Source organism: Monodelphis domestica, chromosome 1 (assembly GCF_027887165.1).
Source record: "Monodelphis domestica isolate mMonDom1 chromosome 1, mMonDom1.pri, whole genome shotgun sequence".
Lineage (NCBI taxonomy): Eukaryota > Metazoa > Chordata > Mammalia > Didelphimorphia > Didelphidae > Monodelphis > Monodelphis domestica.
Window position 1 is genome coordinate 507,762,404 of NC_077227.1, and position 17,554 is coordinate 507,779,957.

Consider the following 17,554-nt stretch of genomic DNA (forward strand, 5'->3'; position numbering starts at 1 on the left):
CATTGTCTACAAGATTCCTTTAAAAGGAAGGAAAAAAAAAAGCAGACCAAAGTTTTTGGCTTCTTTCACTTTCTCAGGCTTCTGAGAGAGTAGGTTCAGAAAGGGATATTGACTTGCCAGAGCTTCTCTGGGGTTTTGGCCTCAGTTTCCTCATCTGTAAAATGAGCTGGAGAAGGAAATGGCCAACCCCTCCAGTATCTCTGCCAAGAAGACCCCAAATGAGGTCACAAAGAGTCAGACATGACTGAAAAATGACTGAACAACAAGAAAATGATGAGTGTTCTCATTGATGCTGAAAGCATTTTGTTTTCTACTCCCATACATTTTCCCCCTTCTATAGATGAGGAAACTGGGGCTCAGGGAAATTGTGCCTTGTGCAAAGGTACATAGAAAATGAAATAACACGATTAAATCAGGTAATCTCTAGGGCCCCTTCTATTTCTAAAATCCCATGATTCCTGTAACATCTAACACTCACTGCCTCCTCAACCTCCAAACTGGTGATTGAGGTACAAAGCTACTTAATGGCCTTCCTTCTGACTCAGGGAGGTCCTGCCTCCCCATTCCTTTTTGGATAGGTTGTCTCTTCCGCTCCTTGAAAGCAGGATGCTCTCAATATCCTTTTTGTATATCCTTAGCCCTTAGCACAGTTCTTGGCACACAGTAAGGACCTCATAATCCTTTACAATCCATTCCATTCTTTTGTTTCCAGGTGTTTTTAGCTTCCCCACCACCCCTCCTTGAAGAATTGGAGACTCCTCACAGTTGGGATTCACCTTCCCTGAAGGCTTAACAGTTAATGCCCTAGTGGGGTGGGGGTTCAGGGGTTCCCTAGATCCAGTTCCACTTTTTTTCACATTTGTGATTTTATCATTGTAGGAAGTTTCCCTTAATGCAATTCAGTACCTTCTCTACAACTTGGAGTCTTAGACAGTTGGCAGCCATTTAGAGAAATTAAATGATTTGCCCGGAGTTATATAATCAGATTGTCAGAGAGCGCCCTGGAACCTAGATAATCCTGTAAATCCAGTTTTCTACCCATTAGCTAATTCCACTGATACCTGAAAGTTCAGAATTAATTTAAATCATTAACATTTATTATGCACCTATGATATCATTCAATAAGAATTTATTAAGCACCCACTATGTGACAGACATTGTACTAAGTGCTGGGGATTCAAAGAAAAGCAAAATAGAGTCCTTGCTCTCAAGGAGCTTACAGTCTAATGGAGGAGAGAACATGAAAACAACTATGTACAAAGAAGATGTAGACAGGATAAATTGAGATAATCAATAGAAGAAGTATTTCACTAGAATAGAGAGAGATCAGGAAAGGATTCTTGTGGAAGATCAGATTTTGATTCTCTCTCAACACCTGGCATTTTCTCTGGCTGTCCCCAATACCTATAATGTTTTTCCTCCTCGTCTCTGCCTACCGGCTTCCCCCTTCCTTCAAGTCTCAACTAAAATCCCGTCTTTTATTTTAAAAAGTTTCCAGTTAATTTCTTTTTATTTACATTTTTGTGTTTAATGCAAATCAATTCCATAATATACTATGGATCACATGCCAAGGACATTAATGCAATGTATAAGAACCCCCAAACAAGTATAGCACACACAAAATTGGGCATAAAAGCCTATTCATTCATAAACTTCTATTGTATCCTAAAGCATTAGGAAATTTCTGGATTGGCTACTAGGGATGGCAGATTTTCTTTGCTTTTTTCCCTTAAGCTCTTTTTTATAATTAAAAATTATTTATTTGTTACACTAACATCTCCCAGTAACTCCCTACCTACTCTCCAATTAAGAAATTGGTAGGGGACAGCTAGGTGGCCCAGTGGATGGGAAGTCCTAGGTTTGAGTCTGGCCTCAGACACTTCCCAGCTGTGTGACCCTGGGTAAGTTATTTAACCCCCATTGCCTATCCCTTACCGCTCTTCTGTCTTGGAACTGATACACAGTGTTGATTCTAAGATGGAAGATAAGGGTTTAAAAAAAAAGAAGAAAAAGAAATTGGCAACTAAAAATTAAAAAATTAGTAAGCAAGAGGGAAAATCCCACCTTTTACAGGAAGTCTTTAACAGCCCTTCTTAATTTTAGTGCCTTCTCTCTTTTTAATTTATTTTTTACTTTACCTGTACATAGCCCACTTGTCGATATTTGTTTATTTATTGTTTCCCCCATAAGACTGTGAATTCCTTCAGGGCAGGAACTATCTTTTTTTTTTTCATTTTTTGAATCCCTAAAGCTTAGCACAGTGCCCAGCAAAACGTTGTGGTGGTTGTTCACTTGTTTCAGTCATTTTTGACTCTTCATGACTCTTTATTGGAGTTTTCTTGGCGAAGATATTGGAATGGTTTGTCATTTCCTTCTCTGGCTCATTTAACAAATGAAGAAATGAAGAGAAACAGAGTTAAGTGACTTGCTCAGGGGCACACTGCTTGTAAGTGTCCAAGGCTAGGTCTGAACTCGGGGAAATAAATGAATCTTCCTCACTATCTACTGTGCCACCTAGCTGACCTGAGGCTCATATAAGATGCTTGAGAATTATTTATTAACTGATTGATTGACTGACTGGCTGAGACTTTCAGGAAGCCAGAGGAGCCAGGAGGTGGAGTGGAGGAGGGAGACCATTCTAGTCATGAAGGACAGCTAGTACAAATCCTCAGAGTTGGGAGACTTCTGCTTGAGAACAGCAAGGAGGCCAGTGTCACATGTAAAGGGGAGTCAAGTGTAAAAAAAGCCTAGAAAGATAAGAGTAGTACAGATTGTAAAGAACCTTGAATGCCAAACAGAGGATTTTATATTTGATCCCAAGGTGGTAGGGAGCCACTGGAGTCTGTGGAGTAAGGCCAGACCAGTGCTTTAGGAAGATTTATTTGACAATTAAAGGGGGGATAAATTGAAGTGGGGAAGGCTGTTGTAGTTGTCCAGCAGTGAGGTGATCAGGGCTCTGCACCAGGGTGATTGGAGAGAAGGGAGGGAGCATGTGAGGTATTAGGAACTTCAAAAGTACAAGAATCTTTGCTTGGTGGGGCTATAAAGGTTTAAAAATTATGGCGTCTATCTTATATGGATTGTATGGCAAAAAACAAAAATAAATACAACATAAGGTAAAATGTGATAAAGACAAAATAAAAGTGCTACAAAGAATTTGAAAGACGAGCAGGTGGGAGAGAGAAGACTTTATGGAAGACAAGGCATTAGAAATATGTAATAATAATGATCATAGTGGTAGTAGCTAACATTTATATATTGCTAGGTGCCTAAGTGCTTTATAATTGTTATTCAATCTTCAGGGCTTTGGAGAGAGGGAGGGACTTTACTAGAGATGGTTTGGGACCGATCTATTTCATGTAGTAGTAGCAGCAGCAGCAGCTAACATTTATAAAGTACCTACTTTGTGCCAGGCACGTCACAGATATAATCTCATTTGATCCTCACAGCAACCTTAGGGGATAGGTGCTATTCTTTTCCCCATTTTCAATGAAGACACTGAGGAGGTCAGATGTTAAGTGATTCATCCAGTGTCAGAGAATTAGTGTCTGAGGCTGGATTTGAACTCAGGAATTCTCATTCCAGATCCAGAGCTCTATCAACTATACTACCTAGTGCTTCTATACATATGGAGAATGGCCTGAGTAAGATGCTATTAGAACTTGGAGATGCTGGTGAGGGAGGAATAGTGCTGACTTTAGGCTTCATAGACTGCTCACAGTTATCAATTATTCTCTGATCCTTTTTAGGAAGTTTAGTGATATACCCTGGATATTAATGTTAAAGATATTGATTTTGGAAACTAGCCTGTAATGTGGTAAAAGAGGAATGTGGACAGGGAAGAAGAATGGAGAGACTGAGTTGGTAGTAATCCAACTTAATGAGATTTTTTTTAAACAAATATTTATTGAAGGTCTACTGTGTACTGTGTGCTAGGTGATGGAGATACAGAAACAAAAATGCATCAGTCTTCAAGCAGCTTACATTAGACTAATAGGGAACAACCTGTACATAGATAAAAATATACAAAATATTTATGGAGAAATTACACAATAATTTTGGGTGGTGGAAAAGCACAAATAAATCAAGAGATCAATAAATGTTTTCTTCTGTGGGGGTGGCACGTATACTGTACTTTATTTTAGGGAGTTCATTGATGGTTCATTCAATTTATTTTTCTGAGATGAGATTATTTAAGCATTTTATTTCTTCTTTTGATAATCTGGGCAATCTGTACTTTTGTAAATATTCACCCATTTCATAGATTTATTGGCATATAATATTGGGGAAAAAAGCTTAAATTAAAAGTTTTTTTAATTGCTTAAAGTTCCTCTTCATTGGTGGTGAATTCACTCTTAATTTTTGATTATGGTCATTTGATTTTCTTCTTTCATTTTTAAAATCAAATTAACCAGTACTCTATCTATTTTATTTGTTTTTTTTTAATCAACCTTACTTCTAGTTTTATTTATTACTCCAATGGTTCTCTTACTTTTAATTTGATTAATTTCTACTTTGATTTTTAGAATTTCCAATTTAATTTTTAATTGGGGGATTGTAAATTGTTCATCTACTAGTTTTTTTAGTTACATGCCCAATTCATTGATATGCCTTTTCCCCTATTTTATTGATATAAGCATTTAGAGATAGAAATTCCCCGCCCCCCAATGCTGCTTTGGCTGTATCTCATAAATTTTGATGTGTTTTCTCCTTATTGTCATTCTTCTTCTTCTTTTTTTTTTTAAACCCCTACCTTCTGTCTTGGAGCCAAAATGTATTGGCTCCAAGGCAGAAGAGTGGTAAGGGCTAGGCAATGGGGGTCAAATGACTTACCCAGGGTCACACAGCTGGGAAGTGTCTGAGGCCAGATTTGAACCTGGGACCTCCTGTCTCTAGGCTTGGCTCTCAATCTACTGAGCTACCCAGCTTCCCCCTTATTGTCATTCTTCTTAATTAAATAATTGATTGCTTCTATAATTTGTTTTTTAATACCACCCCATTTTGGAATTATTTAGTTTCCAATTAATTTTTTTCTTTCCATGGACATTTATTTATTACAATTTTATTGCATTATGATCTGAAAATGATGCATTTATTATTTCTGCTTCTCTGTATTTGGTTGAAGTGTTTATGCTCCAATTTATGGCCAATTTTTTGTGTAGGTGGTATGTTCTGCTGAGAGAAGATATATTCCTTTCTATTCTCATTCAATTTTCTTCAGAGATCTATTAAATATAACTTTTTAAATATTTCAGTCACAACATTAACTTCTTTCTTATTTATTTTTTGGTTAGATTTATTTGGTTTGGAAAGAGGAAAATTGAGGTCCCCCACTAATATTTCCTCCTGGAGCTTATTTAACTTTACCTTAAAAATTTGGAGGCTATGCCATTTGGTACATATATGCTTAATTAATTGTAGTATTTCATTCTTTATGGTCTTTTTAAAATTAAGATGAAATTTCCTTCCTTATCTCTCTTAATTAAATCTAATTTTGCTTTAATTGTGCCTGAGATCATCATTGCTACTTTTTTACTTTAGCTGAAGTATAATAAATAAATTTTGCTCTGGCCTTTTCCGTTTACTCTGTTGAATCTCCTTGCCTCAAATTTTGTTTACATAGTGAAGGATTTTGACTTTTAATCATATTATCATATGCTTGTAATACAATAGGATCCTGCTTTTTAATTCACTCTGTTATCGGCTTCAGTTTTATGGGGAGTTTGTCATATTCATATTCCTCCATTTCATATTCCTCATATTTCCTCATATCCATTCCTCATATTTCCTCCATCTTATTTTCCCCATTAGGTTCTATTCTTTCTTTTGGTCCCTCCTTACAAGTGTTTTGCTTTTCATCATCCCCCTCCCTGACTGTCCCCTCTTTTCTGTTACTTCTGAACCCCTTGTCTTATCCTTCTACTATTTATTCTCTATAGGATAAGATTGGATTCTCTACCCAGATGGGTATGGTTGTTAGTGTTCTCTGAGACAGTTCCAATGTGAATAGGTTTTAAGAATTACCTATGTCCACCCTCATTCTCCCCTCCACTGTAATAATTTTAACACCTCGTTAGGTGAGATAATTTACCCTATTTCACCTCTTCCCTTCCCTTTTTTCTCAGTGCAATTCCCTTTTTACTGCCCCACCTTTTTTATATCATGATCTAATAATGTTAAAATTTTAAGAGCTACAAATACCATCTTTCCATAGAAGAATATAAACAGTTTGACTTTATTGAATCCCTTAGATTTTTTTCTTTCTTGTTTACCTTTTTATGTTTCTCTTGGCTCTTGTATTGAAATATCAGATTTTCTTTTTAGGTCTTGTTCTTTCATCAGGAATGCTTGGAAATCTTCGATTTTATTAAATGACCATTTTTCCCCTGAAAGAGTATACTCAATTTTGCTGTATAAGTGATTCTTAGTTATAAACCCAGTTCCTCTGTCTTCCAGAATATTATATTCCAAGTCTCCCAATCCTTGAATATAGAAGCTGCTATGTCCTATTTAATTTGGACAGTGACTTCATGATATCTGCATTTTTTCTTTCTGGTTGTTTGCAGTATTTTCTCCTTAGCCTAGGAGCTCAGGAATTTGGCTGCAATATTCCTGAAGTTGGCCCTTGGGGATTTATTTCAGAAGGTGACAAATGAATTCTTTCCATTTTCATTACCCTCTTATTCAAGACTATCAGGGCAGTTGTTGTTGTTGTTGTTGTTATAATTTCTTATAATATGATGTCTAGGCTTTTTAAAAATCATGGCTTTTAGGTAGTTCAATAATTCTTAAATTATCTCTCCTGGATCTATTTTTTCCAAGTCTGTTTTTTAAATGAGATATTTCACAATTTCTTCTCCCCCCCCCATTATTTTGATTTTGTTTTATTATTTATTGCTGTCTCATGAAGTCATTAGCTTCTATTTGCCCAATTCTACTTCTTAGGAAATTATTTTCTTCTGTGAGTTTTTTAACTTCTTTTCCCATTTGACCAATTCTACTTTTTAAAAAAGTCTTTTCTTCATTGGATTCTTGTACTTCTTTTTCCATTTGGCCAATTCTGCTTTTTTAAAAGGAGTTATTTTCTTCTTTCATCACATTCATTTCTCTTCCCTGTTTTTCTGCTTCCTCTTATTTGATTTTTGAAATCCTTCTTGAGCTCTTCCAGAACCTGGGGCCAATTCACATTTTCCTTTGAAGTTTTGCATGTAGCTGCTTTGATCTCATTGCCCCTTCTAAGTTTGTGCCTTACTTTTCTTTGTCTCACTAATAGTTTTCTATGGTAAGGAATTTTTTTAAAAGGTTGCTCACTTTCCAAACCTTTTTCTTGACTTTTACTTTTATCTCAAAGATGGACTCTATTCTCAGAATAGAAGGCATACTCTCTGAAAACTTTAGTTTTTCTTTGCTGATACCTTCAGTCCTCATTCTGAGTTTCTGAAAGTTTCAATTCTTCTAAGATGGTATGATGACCTGTGGTCTGGGGTCCTGAAAGCTACCTCCCACTGCTGATACAGTCCTCCCCAGGGCCTGCTGATGGTTTTCAGGACTCAAGAGTACTATGAACTGCCTTGTACTGGAGCTTAGGGCCTCACCTTGGGCTTGGGCAAGGGCTCTGGTTCTCACTCTAGGCTTTGTGTACTGCAGACTGCCTTGTGTTGGGGTTTAAGTCCTTACTGCCAGCTTGGGCAGGGGCTCTGGGCCTCCCTGTGGTTTGCACCAGCTAACACTGGGGTTTGGATCCTCATTGACAGTTTGGGCAGGGGCTTGGGGCCTCACTCCAGACTTACAGTGGCCAGGAGCACTTGTGAACTGTTTAGTGCTGGGGCTCTGGGTCTCTTCTTAGGCTTGCACTAGCCAGGCAGAGCCTTGTGCTAGGGCTTGAGGCTTCACTATAGGCTTGCATTAGGGCTTAGAACTTCAAGCAGGTAGTGCTCTGATATTGGCTTAGGCAGGATCTCGAGTTTGAGATTGGCTTGAGCCCAGGTTCAGAACCTGCAGGTTGTGCTCCCCTCTCACCTGAGTGAAACATACCCTTTCTAACTACCTTGCAAGCCATTTTCTACAGGAAAATTGCTTCACTCTGCCCCCTTGTTTGTTCTGTCTCTCCAGTATTTGTTTTGAAGCATTATTTTAAGGTTGGTTGGAGAGGATTCTCAGAGGGGGTCAAGCTTTCTGTGCCTCTACTCTGCTATCTTGGCATTCATTATCCATTCAAGCAAAATACCATGAGTTGAGCAGCAATGATATTCATTACTGATGCCTTACTCTACAGTGAACTTTATGAGGAATTTCTAAGGAGATAAAAATAATCGAGGCCCCCAAATTCCAGAGTTTTAAGTTGCCTGCCATATGTCGCTTCATAAGTGTAACATTAGTATTAGTATTTTAATTTTGTGCCCACTAAACCTGATGATTCTGCTGAAAAAAAAAAGTTCACTTCCTGAATTGCACTTTAAAGGGATGCTGATGAGGAAAGAAAGAATAGAGTGTGACATCAGCAATATTTGTAGCACTACAAGCAGTCCAGATTATCTTTTATGCTTCTGTCCATTAGTCCAAAGAAAGAAAGAATGTCACTGTATTCATTAGAGGGAGTGTAGTATCTGAATTGTCCATTAGGTGGTAATCTACTCAAGCCACCAACCCAGTGGTCTCTGCAGTCTCTCGGGCACACATATGGGATAGTCTTCCTAAAAGACTCTGATATTTCCAACTACCACCAGAGAGTTCTTAGCCCGTACGCTCGTAGCTACCATCACCAAGCCTGTGGCTTCAAGTGACATAGCTGGCTGGGTTTGGAATTGAGCTTGAAAATGAAATGGAATATTAATGAAGATGTAAAAATATGGGACTTGCAGTCTATACAGAGTTCTTAAATTCCTATCTCCTGTCTGAACTGGACTCTCATCTCTCAGAGTGCAGCACTCTCTTCATCCACAGGACTCAGATTCTCAATGTATGGGGTCCCATGGTTTATGGCATATATTGAAATGGAAAGGAAATTGATCACATTCCAATATGGAGCCAACAATCTGCCTCCCACCATCTCATCAGACTCTTCCTACTTGCCATTCTAGGTCTTTGGGGAGTTGGGAGGAAATTTCTAAACTGCCCATATCTATAAGTCATGGAAAGAGAAGGAAAATGGGTATGTCCTGGATCCCATTTCTGGGACTCAGACTGTAGCAGGGGAAAGCAAGTGGATGAGCACTGAAAATCGGTCTCCCCCTTCTCAGCTCACCAGCTCAGCTGAGTTCACAATAGTTGGCAGTTTAGGCGCTCTAAAGTTTAGGCGCTTGCATTTTGTATTCTTCCCTCCATCCTTGTTCTAGGATGGGGGCCTCCTGTGAAGCTCTGGGCTCCAGCAGTCTCAATCCTTACAGTCTCTGTCACTGGAGAGGCTGAGGCTGGGGAGTTCTCCAGCAGAAGTTAAATTTTTGTAAGACTTTATATCTATCCCTATTACATTTCCTAAGGTTAAATTTGGCCTCATGTTCTAATCTATTAAGATCTTTTTGGGTTCCTGACTCTCATCCAGTATATTAGCTTTGCTTCAGGGCTTTGTATCATGTGCAAATATATGAACTCTGCTATCCATGCCATTATCCAAGGTATTGGCAGAAAAGTTAAACTACATAGTGCTAAGCACAGCCCCGAGGCACTCTGCAGTGCCCTACACCCTTTCCAAATAGCTATTGAATTATACATGACTACTCTTTGGATTTAGTCATTTGACTTGTTCCAAATTCACCTTATTGTAGCATCTTCTGCGTTTCACATTCTGGCCTACATTTCTCCATCCACAAGAATACCATGAGAGACTTTGTGTAGGGCTTTACTAAAATCTAGGTCAACTATAGTATATAGTCAACAAATAAAGTATATATATATATAATATTGCCCCACTGAATAAACCTATCAATAAAGGAAACAGAGAGTGTTGGCATGGTGTTCTTGAAGAAAGCACCATGAAAGTTCTTTGTGATCACTTCCTTTTCAGATGTTGATTCATAATTTAATAAAAGCCAGCATTTATTATTATTATATATTATTTATTATATATATTATTATATGGTACATATATATTATTATATTGTACATATATATATTATATAGTACTTTGAGGTCTGCAAAATGTTCTATTTATGTTATTTCATTTTATTTTCCCAGCATTCCTACAAAATCATTGCTATCTTCCTTTTACAGATGAAGAAACAGAGACTGAGAAAGTTTAAGTGATTTGCCTAGGGTGACAGAGCTAATAAGTGTGGAAGGCAGGACTCATGCCTCCCTGATGCCAAGTCTAACGCTCTCCACTCTACCACCTAGCTGTTTTTAATTGTGTATTCTAGAATTTTGGTCGAAATCAAAGTCAGACTCATTGGGGTACAGCTCAAAGATGCTCCTGTCTACTTTTTTTGAACCCTTACCTTCTGTCTTAAAAGCAATGCTAAATATCAGTTCTAAGACAGAAGAAAACGAAGAAGTAGCTAATTACTCAGTGACTTGTCATATAGCTAGGAAGTGTCTGAAGTCACATTTGAACCCAGGTCCTCCTGACTCCAGGCCTGTCTCTCTGTCTATTCTTTTCAAATGACTTGTATTCTTCTCTCATTCTCCATAATCTTGCAGATATGCCTAACAATGAATGACTCAGCAATCACATCTGTCAGCTCTTTCTCGGTACCCTAGGATATAGTTTATCTTGGCCTGGTGACTTGAATTCATCAAAGGCAAGCTAGGTGCTCTTTTACTCTCTCCCTGTTTGTCTTGGGTATCAGCTTTCTATTAACCATTTTTTTCTATTCTTTCCAGTCTAAAGATGAATCTCTTTTGTAGAGAAAATAGTAGAAAAATAAGAACTTAAATATTTGATAAATATTCTTTTGCAGTCATTGACAGACCTGTGTCTCTAAGGAATGAGGATGACCCATAGACTTGTGCCATATGAGAGTGAGCCTGATGTTTGATGAATGCTGTAGATATTCACAGGACAGTCAGTGTCCTGCCTCTGATACGTTCAAGCCCAGAGAATATCTCTAGAATATCATCACTGATTTGGTATCAACTCCAGCTTATTTGAGGTACTAGCAAGATATTGTAAGCAACAAGCTGAAGTGCAATACCTGAACATTTTGATGATTCGTACTGCCTACAGGAAGATAGAAGAGAGCAGTGTCAGGGAAATGGGTTTTAAAAATCTAATTAAATAGATTAATGACTGATCTTTGAGAAAAGAGCTAGGAATACCAATTTGTGAGTATCAAAAATGAAAAAGGAGACATTCACAACAATTAAAGAAGAAATCAAGAAAGTTTTTAGAACTACCCAGTTATATGCCAATAAAATTTATAATTGAGAAGAAATGGATACTCATAAAAATAAAAAATGTTCAGATTGACAAAAGAAGAAATAGACAATTTAAATAAACCAAATAGCAAAGATATTGAACAAACCATAAGTGATTTCCCAGAAAAAATAATTCTAGGACCAGAAGGATTTACAAGTGAATTCTATTAAACAATCAAAAATAGTTGATTTTGATAATATGCAAACTATTTGGAATAATAGGGAAAGAAGAATCTCCAACTCCTTTGATACAAATATGGATTTGATGTCTAAGCCAGGGAAAGAAAAAGCAGAGGGGGAAAAATTAGAGAACAATAGAACATTGATATAAAAATTTAAATAAAATATTAGCAAATAAGCTATGTTGTTCAGTTGTTTCAGTTTTGTCTGACTCTTTGTGACCCCATTTGGGGTTTTCTTGGCAAAGATATGAGTGGTTTTCTATTTCCTTCTCCAGCTCATTTTACATAGGAGGAACTGAGGCAACCAGGATGAAGTGACTTGGCCAAGGTCACACAGCTAGTTAGTAAGGCCAGATTTGAACTCGGGAAGATGAGTCTTCCCAACTCAAGCATTCTGAGCCACCTCCCTACCTTGATTTGGACAAGTTATATGTTTATAAAATAGCTCAGGGAATGGTCAGAGCCCTATAAAAATAGTATGTTATAATTATCTGTGGCCTCCTGGGGAGTTAGTCAGATCTCCTAATGAGCAGGCAGAAAGTCAGGATAGACACTGTAAACAGTCTTTGAGAAGGGAGTCAGAAGGAACTAGATAATAGCTCATAAGATATGTGTCAAGATAGATACAGGATAAATTGGAGAGACACAATGGAAGGAAGACAATTGCATTAAATGGGTTTGGTAAAGGCTTCTTGAAGAAGGTGAGATTTTAGCAGAGACTTGAAGGAAGCCAGGAGGGAGAGATGAAGAGGGAGAGAAATAAGGGCATGGGGAAAAGACAGTGAAAATCAGTGGAGTCCAGAGATGGATGTCTGTGCCCAAGGAACCTCCAGGGTCACTGGAGCACCTGTAAGAAAACTGAAAGGTCAAAGAAGGAGTCAGGTTACGAAGGGTTTGGTTTTAAACCCTCACCTTCCTTCTTAGAATCAATATGGTGTATTAATTCCAGGGCAGAAGAGCTGTAGGGGCTAGGCAATAGGAGTTAAGTGACTTGCCCAGGGTCACCCAGCTGGGAAGTGTCTGAGGCTACATTTGAATCGAGGACTTCCCATCTCTAGGTCATTCTCTCCATCCTCTGAGCTACCTAGCTGCTCCTCTAGGTAGTGTTTTTTTTTTCTTTTAAGGAATGTTTTTATTTTATTTTTTTCTCAATTGCATGCAATTGAGAAAAAAATAAAATAAAAACAAACAATTTTAACATTCATTTTTTATAATTTTTGAGTGCCATATTCCTTCCCTTCCTCCTACCCCTCCCCTCTTCTTGAGAAAATAAGCACTTTGATATAGTTATACACATGCAGTCATGCAAAATGTATTTCCAGTTTGGTGTGTTGTAAAAGAGAACACGTTAAAAACAACAACAACAAGAAAAGTAAAGAAAGATGAAAAAGTAGGCTTCAATTTACACAGTATGTTTCATCAGGCTTCCTTCAGAAATGTCTTGTATCATGGAGAACAGCAAAGTCATTCACAGCTGATCATTGTATAATATTCTATGCAGGGTTTTAAAAGCCAAGTGGAGGAGGTTTTACTGGATCCTGGAGGTGACAGAGAGCTACTAGAAGAGCAAGAGAAGGGGAACATGGTCAGATCTGTGTTTAGAAAGATTAGTGTGATGATGGGGTAGGGGATGGATTGGAATAGAAGGCATTCCATGAGGCAGATCAACTAGCAGGCCTAGAGAGCAGCTAGGTGGATAGAGAAGCAGGATGGGAGGTTCTGGGTTCAACTCTGGCCTTAGACACTCCCCAGATGTGTGATCCTGGAAAAGTCACTTAACTCTCATGGCCTGGCCTTTGGAGCTCTTCTGCCTTGGATTCTGCCTTGTATTGATTATAAAATGGAAGGTAAGGGCTTAAAAAAATAGTCCAGTATGGTTATTGGGAGTTACTAGGATGAAAATTCAGCAATGGAGACCAAGAAGCATTTTGTACACAAATATTTATTTTTCAAATAATCTATTATTTTTTTAATGTAAAAAGTTTTTTAAAAACTTAAAATCTATACTGTGTATTGGTTTTTAGAAAGAAGGATGATAAGGGCTAGGCAATAGGGGTTAAGTGACTTGTCCAGGGTCACACAGCTAGGCAGTCTCTCAGGTCACATTTGAACCCAGGACCTCCCAACTCCAGGCCTGGTTCTCAATCCACTCTCAATCCAGCTGCCCCCTCAAATCCCCTTTAAACACAAGGAATGAAATCTAAGTCTTCAAAAAGATGAATTACAAAAGAAATTCCTCCAGCATATTTTGTGTAATTACTGTATCCTCAGGGCTGGCATTTACTGTTTAACATCAAAAACACAGGCAGGTTATTTAAAAATCATACTCCTGAGGACACAAGCAATACCCAATGAAATTGTGTGTGGGCTGTGGGAAGGGTGGGTGGAGGGGAGGGAGGGAAATAAAGTGATTTTTGTAACCAAGGAATAATGTTCTAAATTGACTAAATAAACTAATTCAAATAACATTTTTTTTTTAAAAATCATAATCCTGGATTTCTAGCTCTTCTTCTATGACCAGTTCTACACTGATCTGCAATGTTTGAAATTGTAAATCACTGAATTGAAGCGGCATCTAAGGTGTGGAACAGTTGGCCATTAGACACAAAAACACACAAATAAAATTGTAAGACAGTCAAGTTCATAATGAATGTAGATGTTTTTTCATCTTTGTAGATTCTTGGATAATGTGCTTTGAGTCCAACAGGAAGGAGATGAACCTAGAGGTCTAACTGAGGCAGTACAAGATGCAGTTCCTATAGAGATGTGAATCTGATTCAATCATTTTGGGGTCTCTTTTAATTCCATTAAAAAAAAAAAACCTTTACATTCTGTCTTAGTATCAGTTCTTGGACAAACATTGTGGCAAGGGATAGGAAATTGGAGTGACTTGCCCAGGGTCACACAGCTAAGAAATATCTGAGACCAGAATTGAACCCAGGTCCTCCTGACTCCAATTTCTCTCTATCCACTGTGTTACCCAGATGCTCCTCTTCCAAAACTTTTTGTCATTCAGTTTATTTAGTCATGTGTGACTTTTCCTGACCCAATCTGGATCACCACATACCTTTGGGCTATATTGGTAAAGACACTGGAGTAGTTTGCCTTTTCCTTCTCTAGGTAACGTTACAGATACAGAAACCGAGGCAGACAAGGTTAAGTGACTTACCCAGGGTCAGATCATTAATAAGTGTCTGAGGTTAGATTTGAACTCCCAAAGAGGAGTGAGTCTTCCTGGCTTCAGGCCCTGCACTCTGAGCTCTCTTATATCTCTGGAATCTCAACCGTAGCACAATGCTAGAATAAGAACTACTTGTTTTCATTTTTGAAATTATAAATTTTTTCAGATTATATGTTGATACAATTTTATTTTTATTTTATTTACAATATTTTCCCACGGCTCCATGATTCATGACCCCCCCCCCTTCCCTCCCCACTCTCAGAGCCGACCAATAGTGCCACTGGTTATACATGTGTCATTGCTCAAAGCCCATTTCCATGTCATTCATATTTGCAGGAGAGCGATCCTTTAACCTCAGATCCCTAATCCTGTCCCTATGAACTGTGTGGTCCTTGATGCCATTTTAAATAATTGTTTTCTGGTCTTTTGCAATCCACATTCTCTCCTTTCTAACCCTCGTCCTCCCCAGGAGGGCAAGAAATACTATATAGGATGTCCGCTGTGCCACCCCACCATCCATATTTCCGTGTTTGTCATGTTGCGGATGAAGAGTAAATGCTTGTTAATAAATTACTTGCTGATGAATGTGGAATTCTCGTAAGGCTTCTCTCCGCAGTGTAAGCCGCAACCCCGACTCTGACCCAAGAGTAAAATCAGGAGAGCCGGGGGACAGCCTCAGCCGTAAGAAGGGAGAGCGGGGGAGAGGGCTGCTGGCCCCGAGCCTTGGGACAAAGCACAGCCAGAGGCCTCAGAGACTCAGGAACAGGCCAGAGGAGTCCTATTGTTTTTGAACCTTCTCCATCACGTCGAGGTGGCAGAGAAGCGAGGGTCAGAGCCGGGGGCCTGCGAGGACCCCGAGTCCTCGCTCCAGGGGCTGCCTGAGCCTTGGACCCCGCACAGCTGCAGGGCCTGGAGGAAGGCTGGGTGACCCAGGGGACCCTCCGAGAGAAGATCAAAGGACCGGTTGGACCCCTGCCTGGGCCTGGGGCCTGGGTCTCCCCTGCTGTGGGTTCTGAAAAGTCAATGTTGCTCTTGGAGCTAGAAAATCATCCACCAAGATCAGGCCGAAGGCAGCTGATGACAAGATACCCAGCAGCCCAGGCTGAACAGGGGGAGAGAGGGAGCCAGCCTGGGGATCAGATGCCTCTCGGGCTAAGAGAAAGAGCTCCGAGTCCGAGTCCCAAGACCTGGGCTCGGGTGTTGGCGCCGTCACTGGGACACTTCAGTAGGTCTTGTCAAAACTTTGCTTTGTCCCGATGCTCCGCACACAGATGCTATTGATCGAGTGACCTCATTGACTTCAGTTTGGTCATTTGCAAAATGAGGTTGTTAATAACACGCGTACCCGGGATCAGCTGGGTGGCCAAGAGACAGGAAGTCCTGGGTTCAAATCTGGCCTCAGACACTTCCTAACTCCTGGCTTGCCCTGGCTGGGCAAGTCACTCAATCCCCGTTGCCTAGCCCTTACCGATCTTCTGCCTTGGAACCAATATTGAGTATCAGTTCTAAGACAAGGTAAAGGTTAAACAACAAAACGTGTAGACCTCCCACCTCACAGGGTTTCTATGAAAAATGCTTTGCAAACCTTCAGGAGGGAAGGAAAGGAGAGCTTCAGCCGCAGCCACTTGGGGCTTTGTGACCTTGGACAAGTCATCAGTCTCCCAACTTCCTCTCTGTATCCAGCCTCAGCCATCCTGGATGCTTCGTGCCACTTCCTCACCTGTCAGATTTCATCTGGACTTCCCATCTCCTTGCTCAGTCAGCCACCACCCTGGGACAGGCCCTCCTCTCCTCTCCTTCCGATAAGGATAGTAAGAGCTGGCGTTTTATAGCTCTTTAATGCTAGTGAAGCATTTTACAAACAGGATCCCATCCCATTAGATTAGGAGCTCCTTCAGGGCTGTGAGTTTCTCCAGGGCAAAGAATGGTGCCTAATAAATGTTTATTGGCAGTACCTCAATGACATTATTATCCTCCGTTTACAGATTGAAAAACTGAGGCCAGAGGAGGGTAAGGGCTTGGTGGATCTGGTACACTGCTGATTAGGTGTCTGGAGGGGGCTTTGAACTCACATCTTCCAGATTCTGGGTCTAACACTCTATCCAGCCATACATTTAGCTGCCTTTCTAGACTGCCACTGCAATAGCTGGCCTCCTTGTCTCTAGCCTCTCTCCTTACAGGCACTGAGATCCTCAGGCAGAAGCTAGATAACTTTTTGTTCTTGGTACTGGAAGCAATAGTCCTCTAGGCAGGTAGAGTTTATATATATATATATATATATATATATATATATATTTTTTTTTTTTTTTTCTTAAAAGATATCAAACAGGGGTAGCTGGGTGCCTCAGTGGATTGAGAGCCAGACTTAGAGATGGGAAGGTCCTGGGTTCAAATCTGACCTCAGACACTTCCCAGCTGTGTGACCCTGGACAAGTCACTTAACCCCCATTGCCTAGTCCTTACCACTTCTGCCTTGGAACCAATACACAGTGTTGATTCCAAGATGGAAGGTACGGGTTTAAAAAACCCGTCTTAAATCTGTCCCCAAGATTTAATTGGCTCAGGAGACTCAGGCTTAGGCTGTCAATATAGGATCATTTGTAGTCTTAATGAATATCCCTTTCCTGCTCTGAATACTCTTCCTCTGCTATGGCTAAGTAAATCCCCTTTTATTAACTGTTAGATGGACTCTGCTGGTGTCTCACTTCACTCCAGGCGCCTTGGCATCATCGATGCTGGCCCATAGTATTGGGTGGAAGGGACTTCAGGCTCATCCTTTACTGTCTCATTTCAGGAGGGAATGGTGTTGATCTTGCCTTCAGGAAAGCCAGGAGACCTT